Source organism: Lissotriton vulgaris, chromosome 12 (genome assembly GCF_964263255.1).
Source record: "Lissotriton vulgaris chromosome 12, aLisVul1.2, whole genome shotgun sequence".
Taxonomy (NCBI): Eukaryota; Metazoa; Chordata; class Amphibia; order Caudata; family Salamandridae; genus Lissotriton; species Lissotriton vulgaris.
The window spans coordinates 124,101,384-124,113,008 of NC_141700.1; positions in this window are offsets into that span (position 1 = coordinate 124,101,384).

An 11,625-nucleotide genomic window follows, 5' to 3' on the forward strand; every position below is an offset into this window, starting at 1 on the left:
ATAGGGACCTCTGTCTCTTCTCATATGAGGGAATTCTCCCTGGAGAAGAGAGAAAGACAGATTAGGCTTAAAGAACCCCAGCTGAGAATCAAAAGGCAGAAAGTAGCCTTAGAAAGGGAATCCCTAGAGCTTGAAAAAGCTAGAAAAAAGATGGGACTAGTGTCCCATGGTGGCAGCAACTTCCCTAGTGGTAGAGAAAGATCTCATGACCATAGGAATTTAAACAAGATTGTCCCTCCCTACCAGAGTGGGGATGATATCCACAAATGGATAACTGCACAGGAAAGGGTCTATAAAATTCAGAAGATCTCCCAGGAGCAGTGGACAGCTATCTTGTGGCTCTCCTTTGCAGACCAGGGTAGAGATAAGCTCCACACTGTTAAAGAAGAGGATGCTGATGATTATACAGTCCTGAAGAGTGCTCTGATTTAAGGATTTGGCCTAACCACTAAACAATACAGGATAACGTTCAGAGATACCCAAAAGGCTCAGACTCAGGACTGGGTTGGCTTTGTTGATTGTGCTACTAAGGCTCTGGAGGGCTGGTCACTTGGCAGTAAGGTGTGTGAATATACAGGAGTGTATAACTTAATTAAGAGGGAGCAGATCCTTAATAATTGTCAAAATCAGCGGTTGCATCAGCATCTGTTAGACTCTGATCTGACTTCTCCCTAAGAATTGGGAAAGAAGGCAGACAAATGGGTCAATACCAGGGTGAAGCAGAAAGTTTAGAACCATGGTGGTGACCAGAGGAAGCACAATTCTAATAAGGGTGGGGAAAAGGGTAAAGGCCAGAAGTCTTCTTAAGGCCCACACAAATCTGCATCTGGTGGGGAATCCCAATCTTCCAAGAAGAAAGGCCAAAATAAACCATGGTGTAAAATATGTAAACAGAACACCCACTGGACTAGTGATTGCACTAGGCCCAAAGACTCAACTCCAGCCACCATGGACCCTAAGGCAACTGTTCCCCGTATTTCAGCTCCAGGTGGTGGTACTCAGAATAAGGGTGTAGTACGGTTAACCCTGGGTTCTGAGATGGAGTCTGGCCTAGTCAGAGTTCCAACACAGGCTGTACTGATCTATGATGGAGGTATCAATATGTTCTCCTTTGTGAGTCCCAGTAACTTGGGCAAATACAGACAACAGCCTTTGATAGATACAAGAGAGGCTTTGTCTTACAGGGTCACAGGGCAAGTGTCGCAATGGTGACACAAGACCATGTGGCTCCTGAGAAGATCATACTTGGTGAACTTTACCAAGTGACCAACACTAGCAAATGTCAGGACTGACCATGCCCTGGCAGTTGTTAATTTCTCCTGGAGAGGGGTAACAGGCCTCAAGAAGGTTGTGGTAAGTGCAGACCTCCCTGTTGAATGCTTGCCTGGCAATGATTTGGACACTTCAGCCTGGGCTTAAGTGGAGCTCAGGACCCATGCAGAAATGTTAGGAATCTCTGACATGTGTTTGCTCTGACTAGGTCACAGGCCAAAATGTCTAACACTGAACAGGCCCTGGATTCTGGAAGAATGGACCAGGTGCCTTCCAAGAAATGGAGCAGTAGGGTTAAGGCAGTGCCTTCCCTCCTGACTCACAATACAGATCAGTCTCTTGAGGGAGAGGATTGTTGTCCTGAAGAAGGAACTGTCCCAGATGAGCTTGAGCCTGATCAGGTTGAGTTCTTGAGGACAGGGGGCCCTTCCAGGGCAGATCTGAGTCAGGAGCAGTTGAGCTGCCCTTCTCATGAACCCCTCAGACAGCAGGCTGCTGCTGAGGCTGCTGGGAATGCTAGTGGAACCCATAAGATTTATTGGGATGATAGACTCCTCTATTCAGAGAGTAGAGTCCCCAAGCCTGGTGCAGCCAGGAGGTTGGTTACACCTTTGAAGTTCAGAGGCCTCCTATTGACACTAGCCCATGCTATTCTCCTAGCAGGACACCTGGGTCAAAACAAGACGTGGGACAGAATTGTCCCTCACTTTCATTGGTCCCACATGTCTGAAGACACCAAGGAGTTTTGCTCTTGTGTCACCTGTCAGGCCAGTGGTAAGGCAGGTGGTACAACAAAGGCCCCCCTGATACCACTACCTGTGGTGGGTGTCCCCTTTGAGAGGGTTTGGATTGATACAGTTGGTCCCATGGATACTCAGACAGCATCTGGGCACATATTTATCCTGGTGGTGGTGGACCATGACACTAGATGCCCAGAAGCCATTCCCCTTAGGACCACTACAGCACCTGTGGTGGCAAGAGCCCTCTCTGGAGTTTTCTCAAGAGTGGGTTTCCCTAAGGAGGCAGTTTCAGACAGAGATGCAAACTTTATGTCTAGTTACTGGACTGCAATGTGGAAGGAGTATGGAGTGAATTACAAATTCACCACACCCTAATCCCACAATGCAATCGTTTAGTTGAAAGGTTCAACAAAACCTTAAAGGGTATGATCAAAGGTCTCCCAGAAAAGCTTATCCGGAAATGGGACATCCTGCTACCCTGCCTTTTATTTGCATGCAAGGAGGTTCCTCAGAAGGGGGTTGGTTACAGCCCTTTTGAACTTCTGTTTGGGCATCCTGTAAGAGGCCCACTGTTTCTGGTGAAGGAGAGATGGGAGTTACCCCTCAAACCCCCTAAACAGGACATAGTGAACTATGTACCTGGTCTCTGCTCCAGGGTGGCTGAGTATATGAAAAAGGCAACAAAAACCTTGAGGCTAGCCAGGAATTGCAAAAGGCCTGGCATGACCAAAAGGCTGTGCTGACTGTTTACCAGCCAGGACAGAAAGCATGGGTGTTGGAGCCTGTGGCCCCAGCAGCTCTCCAGGACAAGTGGATGTGACCCCCATACAATTGTTGAACAGAAGGGAGAGGTTACCTATCTGCTAGATCTAGGAACTCCCAGGAGCCCCCATAGGGTGCTTCATGTCAACAGATTGAAACCTTATGTTGAAAGGGCAGACATGGGCTTGCTCGTGGCTACTGCTGAGGGACAGGAGGAAGAGAGTGATCCACTCTCTGACCTGCTGTCACAGAACCCTGATGATGGGTCAGTTGATGGTGTAGCCTTGGCAGACAGCCTCCTAGACGCCACAGCCCCTGACGTTGCCTTCCTCACGGAGACCTGGATGAACGCCTCTTCAGCTCCCGACATCGCCATCGCTATCCCAGAGGGCTACAAGATCGTCCGGAGAGACCGAAACGCCAACCAGATGGGAGGAGGCATCGCCATCATCCACAGGAGCACCATCCGTCTCACGACCAGCACCGACAACACCCTGACCAGCGCCGAACACCTGCATTTCCAGATCCACACCAACCCGAACACCACCCTCAGAGGCACCCTGATCTACCGACCCCCTGGACCACGCACGCAATTCAGCGAGGACATCGCCGACTTCGTCAGCCCGCATGCCCTCCCCTCCGCCGACTACATCCTCCTGGGAGACCTCAACTTCCATCTGGAGAACAACAACGACCGCAACACCATCACCCTGCTCGACAACCTCGCCAACCTGGGACTCAAGCAACTGGTGTCCACCCCCACCCACCTCGCCGGACACACACTCGACGCAGTCTTCTCTTCCAGCACAGACATCAACTTCAGCCACGCCACAGAGCTTCAATGGACGGACCACAGCTGCGTCCACTTCACCTTCAAGAGAACGACGTCCCACCACCACCAGAAACAGGCCGCCCGCAGATGCTGGAACAAGATCACAGCAGACCAGCTCGCCACCTCCCTGAGCCAGCACCCTCCTGCCAGCTCAGCGAACCCCAGCCAGGCCGCAGACAACCTTACGAAGTGGATCAACAACTGCGCGGACGAACTCGCCCCACTAAGGACCCCGCCCAGCAGACCCGGCAGCAAGAAGGCCCCATGGTTCACCGACGAACTCAAGAGCTCCAAGAAGAACTGCCGAGCCCTCGAGAAAGTCTGGAGAAGGGAACCGACACCGGACAACAGGACCTCCTTCAAACTTGCCACCCGGAAACACCACCAGCTGATCCGCGCCGCCAAGAAAACAGCTTTCAAGGACCGGTTGGACAACAACGCACACAACTGCAAGGAACTCTTCAACATCGTGAAAGAGCTTTCCAACCCCAGCGCAGGAAACAACGACATCACCCCATCGTAAGACCTCTGCAACTCCCTCGCTTCATACTTCCACAACAAGATCGCCGACATACACAACAGCTTCAACAACCAACCAACGCACACTATGACCGAACAACCACCCCCCACCACCACCCTCCACGCCTGGACCCCGATCAGCACCGAAGACACCATCCGCACGATGAACTCCATCCACTCCGGATCACCGACCGACCCCTGCCCTCACCACGTCTTCAACAAGGCCGACGCTGTCATCGCACCCCACCTGCGAGACATCATCAACACATCCTTCGACACCGCCACCTTCCCCGAGAGCTGGAAGCACGCCGAACTCAGCGCTCTTCTCAAGAAACCCACAGCGGACCCCACCGAACTCAAGAATTACCGCCCCATCTCGCTCCTCCCGTTTCCAGCCAAAGTCATCGAGAAGACCGTCAACAAGCAGATGGCCGCCTTCCTCGAGACGAACGGATCCCTCGACCCCTCACAGTCCGGCTTCAGAGCCAACCACAGCACCGAGACCGCCCTCATCGCCACCACCGATGACATCCGCGCCCTGATGGACAATGGAGAAACAGCGGCCCTCATCCTCCTAGACCTCTCCGCGGCATTCGACACGGTCTGCCACCGCACCCTAGTACGGCGCCTCAGCAACATCGGCATCCAGGACAAGGCGCTGGAATGGATCATCTCCTTCCTCGACGGAAGAACACAGAGAGTCCGCCTACCACCGTACAAGTCAGAGGCCTCTGAAGTCATCTGCGGCGTCCCCCAAGGATCATCTCTGAGCCCCACCCTCTTCAACGTCTACATGAGCCCCCTCGCGGCCATCGTACGCAAACACAACCTCAGCATAATCTCCTACGCCGACGACACCCAGCTGATCCTCTCCCTGACCAACGACCCCGCCGCCGCCAGAGCCAACCTGCACGAAGGGATGAAAGAGGTAGCCGAGTGGATGACGACCAGCCGCCTGAAACTGAACTCGGACAAGACAGAGGTCCTCATCCTGGGCTCCTCACCCTCCGCCTGGGACGACTCCTGGTGGCCCCCCGCCCTGGGCACCGCACCCAAACCGACTGACCATGCACGAAACCTGGGCGTCATCCTGGACTCCTCCCTCTCCATGACCAGACAAGTCAACAACGTCTCCTCGGCGTGCTTCAACATCCTACGCATGCTACGGAAGATCTTCTGGTGGATCCCCACCGAGACCAGGAAGACCGTCACCCAGGCCCTCGTCACCAGCCGACTGGACTACGGCAACGCCCTCTACGCCGGTACCACCGCCAAGCTCCAGAAGAGACTCCAGCGGATCCAGAACGCCTCAGCCAGACTCATCCTCGACATCCCACGAACCAGTCACATCTCCGGACATCTGAAAGACCTTCACTGGCTCCCCGTCAACAAAAGAATCACCTTCCGCCTCCTCACCCACGCACACAAAGCCCTACACGACCAAGGCCCGAGCTACCTCAACAGCCGAGTCAACTTCTACGCTCCCAAACGCCACCTCCGATCAGCCAACCACGCCCTCGCCGCCGTCCCCCGCATCCGAAGAGCGACTACAGGAGGAAGGTCCTTCTCCTACCTGGCCGCCAAGACCTGGAACTCCCTCCCGACCGACCTGCGCCTGACCCAAGACCACCTCTCCTTCAGGAAGAAGCTGAAGACCTGGCTGTTCGAGCAGTAGCGCCCCCCCCCCCCCCTTGAGACCCTACGGGTATGTAGCGCGCTTTATAAGTGTCAATGATTGATTGATTGATTGATCAGCAACAAGCTGATTGTAGACAGGTGCTCAATCAGTATAGGAACATGTTCTCATTGACTCCAAGTCAGACTACCTGCTGCACTCATGAAGTGGACACTGGGGACAGTCTCCCTGTTAAAAATAAGATTTACAGGCAACCTGACCATGTCAGGGACTGTATCACGACTGAATCCAGAAGATGTTGGAGTTGGGAGTTATTGAACCCTCGGATAGCCCTTGGACTAGTCCAGTGGTCTTGGTACCTAAACCTCACACCCATGGTGGTAAGAGAGAAATGAGGTTGTGTGTAGACTACATGGGTCTCAATACAGTCACTAGGACTTATGCCCATCCAATCCCAAGAGCAGATGAGTAATAGATACTTTGGCCTCAGCCAAGTTTCTGAGCACATTTGATCTTACAGCTGGCTACTGGCAGATCAGATTAGCTGATGCTGCAAAGCCCAAGACAGCATTTTCTACCCCAGGCAGCATTGTCAATTTGTGGTAATGCACTTTGGTTTGAAGAATGCACAATCCACTTTTCAAAGGTTGGTGAACAAAGTCCTAACAGGCCTAGAAGACTATAGTGCAGCTTATCTAGATGATATTGCTGTCTTTAGCTCCACCTGGGAGGATCACCTGGTCCACCTGTGAAATGTTTTGGAGGCCCTGCAAAAAGTAGGCCTAACTATCAAGGCTACTAAGCGCCAGATAGGGCAGAGTCAGGTTGTGTACCTGGGCCACCTTGAAGGTGGAGGCCAGGTTCAACCACTACAGACCAAAATCCAGACCATCATGGACTGGGTTGCTCCCACTACCCAGACTCAGGTTAGAGCTTTCTTGGGCCTGACTTGGTACTACACACGATTTGTCAAGGGGTATGGATCCATTGTGACACCCCTGAATGACTTCACTTCCAAGAGAATGCCAAAAATAGTTCAGTGTACAGTTAGCTGTCAAAAGGCATTTGATGACCTGAAGCAGGCCATGTACACCGCACCAATTCTGCAAAGTCCTAACTACTCCAAAGAATTAATTGTCCAAACAGATGCATCTGAGTTGGGGGTAGGGGCTGTGCTGTCACAATTGAATGATGAAGGCCAGGACCAGCCAGTAGCTTTTATTAGCAGAAGACTCACCTCTAGTGAGAAACGTTGGTCAGCTATTGAGGGAGGCCTTTGCTGTGGTTTGGGCTCTGAAGAAGCTGATTCCATACTTGTTTGGCACTCACTTCACTGTTCAGACTGACCATAAGCCCCTCTTTGTTTTTGTAAACAAACTTTATTCATTTTTCCATTTCTCACATATATGACATTCTCCTTTTTTTGTGTATAGCACATGCAGATGTGCAACATTACAACTCCGTTTGGATATAATATGTCATATTCATGCTCTGTGCTATGTCGTCCACCTCTTCATCTTCTTCTTCACCAGTAATATTGTCCACCGAATGCAGTAGTCATACCCATTCTAACCTTTGTTACAGTCCTGTAGGGCAGGTTCATCCTACCCAGGATTATGCTTACTGTAACTTCACCGCTCCCCCTTGCCAGACCACTAAGAACAAACCTCCACCAACCACCCCCCCCCTTCCCTGGGCCCTCCCACTACCCCTTCCTCCCCCCTCCCCTAAGACATGTCCCTCTCCCTTACATCTCACTTGTTGCACAGTATGCACTCTTACCGCTTTGTTGAAATCCATAGGACAGTAATCAGTGTCCCATCTAGGGGGATGCTCCCACATCAATCTCCCTGCCCACCTTCCGTCCCACCCATTCGCCAGAGGTTGGGTTCCCATGTAGTGGAGTGAGTCCCTCACATTGCAAACAGTCATCGTCATCAGTCGGGCTCTACCATAAGCCCCTCTTATGGATAAAACAAATGAAGGGTGAAAAACCCAAACTTTTGAGGTGGTCCATTTCCCTACAGGGGATGGACTATACAGTGGTACTTACACCTGGGAGTAACCATGCCAATGCAGATGGACTCTCAAGATATTTTCACTTAGAACATGAAGACTCAACTGGTCAAGGATAGTTTAATGTCCCTGTGTTTGGGGGGAGGGGGGGTTGTGTGGGAGAGTAGGATCTGCTTACTATGGTTACCCCCACTTTTTGCTGGTTTTTCACTGTTTTTCGACTTTAGTCTGGCTGGGGCCCTGCTATCCAGGACTCCGGCCTAGCTGCTTCCTTTCTAAATTGATTGTCTGTACTATAGGTATACTCTAGTTTGGTTACTGGGGTTCCCCTTGTGAGTCCCTAGTATATGGTACACTACGTACTAAGGGCATAGATACCCCAGAGACCTACCAGGGGCTGAAGCATGTATTATGCCACCCCTGGGAAGCCTTCCAAAATGACACCACAGGACTGCTACTGCAGCCTTGGTAAGGTGGTGCATGCACCCCTTACTAAGATATAGGTTACCTATGTGAGACGTTGGCCTGATATATGATGCTCACTAGTTCTAGTGATCACCTTGTATCAGTCCAAACAACACTTATGGTGATTGGTTGTAAGGGGACCTTATAGACCAGCTATTCTAATGATAGCATGGACAAAGCAGTCTTAGGCTAAATTCTTTTGGCATGTGAAGCCAGCTGTTTTACCACATATAACCCCTTGAATACCAAATGAAAGGACACCACACAGGTAGTTATGAAAATAAACAGGATATTTATTAACTAACATACACCTCTGAACTCTTTCTGAGATCAGAGGGCTAAGCACATGACAAGACTCTTAAGAAAAATATGTTAAGTTGCACAAGCTACAATGTTGCCCTAGGGGCACTTCAAACCATACACTAAACAAGTGGTATAAGGAAATCGATAGAAGGAATGGAGCTGTCCAGAGGCTGTAGGATCGCTGGGACTACACTATCCTAACCTTAGATAAGTAATAGGAGGCCCACGGGACGCGTGTGCAGAGTGTGAACTCACACCCGAGATGCGTAACAAAGTCAATGGACAGTACAAATTACGAAAAGGCAAGTATTAGACAGTTCTGACTAGCTAGGACTAAAACGACTGGAAATCTGGACACTAGGAGAGTCAATCTACCCATGAGCACCAAAATGCTCTTGTTACCTCACCCACAGGCTGCGGGTGCATAGGTGTCAAAGTGTGTTGGGTTTCCGACATGAAGTTTATGGAGCCTGGAAGAAAAGATGGTGCAGGCGGCCAGAAGGAAGATGTCCGGAGCGACCCAAGGGTGTATCGAGGAAGATGAAGACCTGAAAGCAGTGGACGACCAGGATGGAGGCAAGAGCTGTCCCACGCAGGCTCTCGCTGTCAGCGGTGTTGGTACCGGATTCGGCGTCAACAGGCCTTGGCAAAGGCAACCCATACGGTGAGTGAAAAAGGCGTCTGGTGCGGACCAGGAGGGTCCGGGTGCTTCTCCTTTGCAGGGAAGCAAGGGCCAGTCTGGAGCAACCATACCAGCGGTGTTGATGTCGTGGATCGTTGTCTAGGAGGTCACTAGCCAGCCGGCAAGTGACCAGACAACGCGCCGAGCAGCAATCAAGCAAAAGGGCCCCATGCAGATCTCGTGGATGCTGGAGGGCTGATCTTCTGTGCAGGAGCTGCTCGGGGCTAGGGCTTCTCAAACCCCAAAGCACTTAGTCGAGGATGCCTCTGAAGTCGTGCTGGAAGCGAAGTGCAGTTTCTCCAAGATGGCCGGTCCCACGTGTTTCGTCGCACCCACGGATCTCAGCTGTGCTGCAGATATAGGTAAAGGTCGGAGAGGTCTAGAAGTCCGGGTCTCGTCAGGCTCTGAAGTCTGGATCCACTCGGGAAGACGAAAAAGTGAACCGCTGGAACGCTTGATGGTGTCTGCTTGTGCAGGGTGGTCACTCCTTGGCCACAAGGGAGATTTCTTCAGTCTTCTGTGGAGCAGAACGTCGAAGTCCAGAGTTTCTTCTTGTACAGTTTCAAATCAGGATTAATCTAATTTGGAATGGGACCAGCTCCTACCTTTATTCTCCTAAAGAGGGCTGTACTATCACTAGGTCCCTCCTATGGGTGGGACTAGGAAGGGGGGTGGTTACACCCCCTATCCTTTGTCCGGTTTTGCGCCAGAGCTGGGGCTGGAGTGCCACAGCAACTGGTTTGAACCGGTGTTTGCACAGGGACACCTTGTGTGCCCCAGGCATGTCTCATTCCTTTCAGGCCTGTCCTACCTAATACACAAAAACCTGTCTGGGGTGGTGCTAGCACCTCCCAGGGCAGGAAACCCTTTGTCCAGGCCTCCCTCGCTGGAAGGACTCCCAGCAGCAGGAGGTCAGACTTGTGTCTGTGGTGGCAGCATCCATTTTGTGATGCTGAGGCTCGAGTTAACTTTAACCGGGGTTCACAGTTACCTACATGTCGTGTCCCTCTAAAAGGGTGGAATGCTACCCCTGTCGCCAGAACTGGCGAGGGGGTAGTATTCCAATTCGTATGACACCTTACTCGACATGTTTTGATAATGCTATGCCAAAGTTAGCAATAACCGCGAGGATTATAATGCACTTGAGAGTATATGGTATAGCGTTATCATGGAAACAGCTAAAGGACTTGGTTCTGAAAGCTGCAGACAGGCTCAGCTCATGCTAGAGCACCATCTCACATAATTCCAAGCACTCTGCCTCCAGGATTGTTAAGGCCTGCCATAGGAGTGACTTATAGGAGTATATGTGTCCATTTTTAGGGTTAGATATAGGAATACTATATCTAAAGCAAAGGGTGATTACACCACCTTGCCCCAGCTGTGTTAGCAGCCAGTTGTGTCAGTTTTGGATGGCCAGCCAGGGGTGGCATAATACATGCTGCAGCCCCTGGTAGGCCTTGGGTGCACTTATGCCCTGGGTACCTATGGTACACTGTACAAGGACTTACAAGAGTGACCCAATACCAATTAGATATGTACCTAAGGTACATGGAGTCCATTTTAACAGAGAGAGCAGGAAGCCTGGGGTCCTGAATAGCAGGATCCCAGGCCAACTAAGTCGAAAACCAGCTAAACATTAGGCAAAAAGTTGGGGGCAACCATAGTCAGCTATCCACCTTCCTACAACCTATATCTACCTTTAATCACTGACACCTAGAAACCTATCAGTCACTCCTATGGCAGGCCTTATCAATCCTGAAGGCAGAGTGCTTGGTTTGGTGTGAGAGGGTGTGTTGGACTTGGCCCTTTTTGCAGGGTCATGTTAAATATTTCAGGGATTTGTTAGCATGAGCTGAAAGCCATTTTGTATTTTGGTAGCCATTTTAGGTAGCCATGTGCTCGCCATGTGCTGTTTCCCTCTTCAGAGCCTTGCACATGCTCGGAAGGGCCTAGCTAGTAGAATGCTTCTCTAGTATAACTGTCAGGCTGTTTTTGCTGCTGCAGCCGCGTAGCTAGGGGGGGCGAGGGGGGCGGTCCGCCCCGGGCGGCACTATTCTGGGGGTGGCAGCCGTGTGGCCCATTGCAGTGGCCTTTTTAAAAGTTAAATCATTAAGAAAGTTCTGAGTTCATCTTCCCTGATTTCAGCCCTGGGTCCAGTAGTTTAAAAAATACTGAAAGTCCCTGACCTCTGATGACGCACTGCAGCCTCGCTGATTGCAAGCAGCCTGGGTGCTTTAAGCAGAAGCCCAGGGTTTCCAAGGTTGCTTGTCAATCAGCGAGGGTACACCTCCATAACCCCACCCCATTCTGCCTGGGAAGAGCTGCTGTGCACCCGAGGCTGCCTACGGGTACGACCGGGCCTGATCTGCAGCACACGTGCTTTTTGTAAAAACAAGCA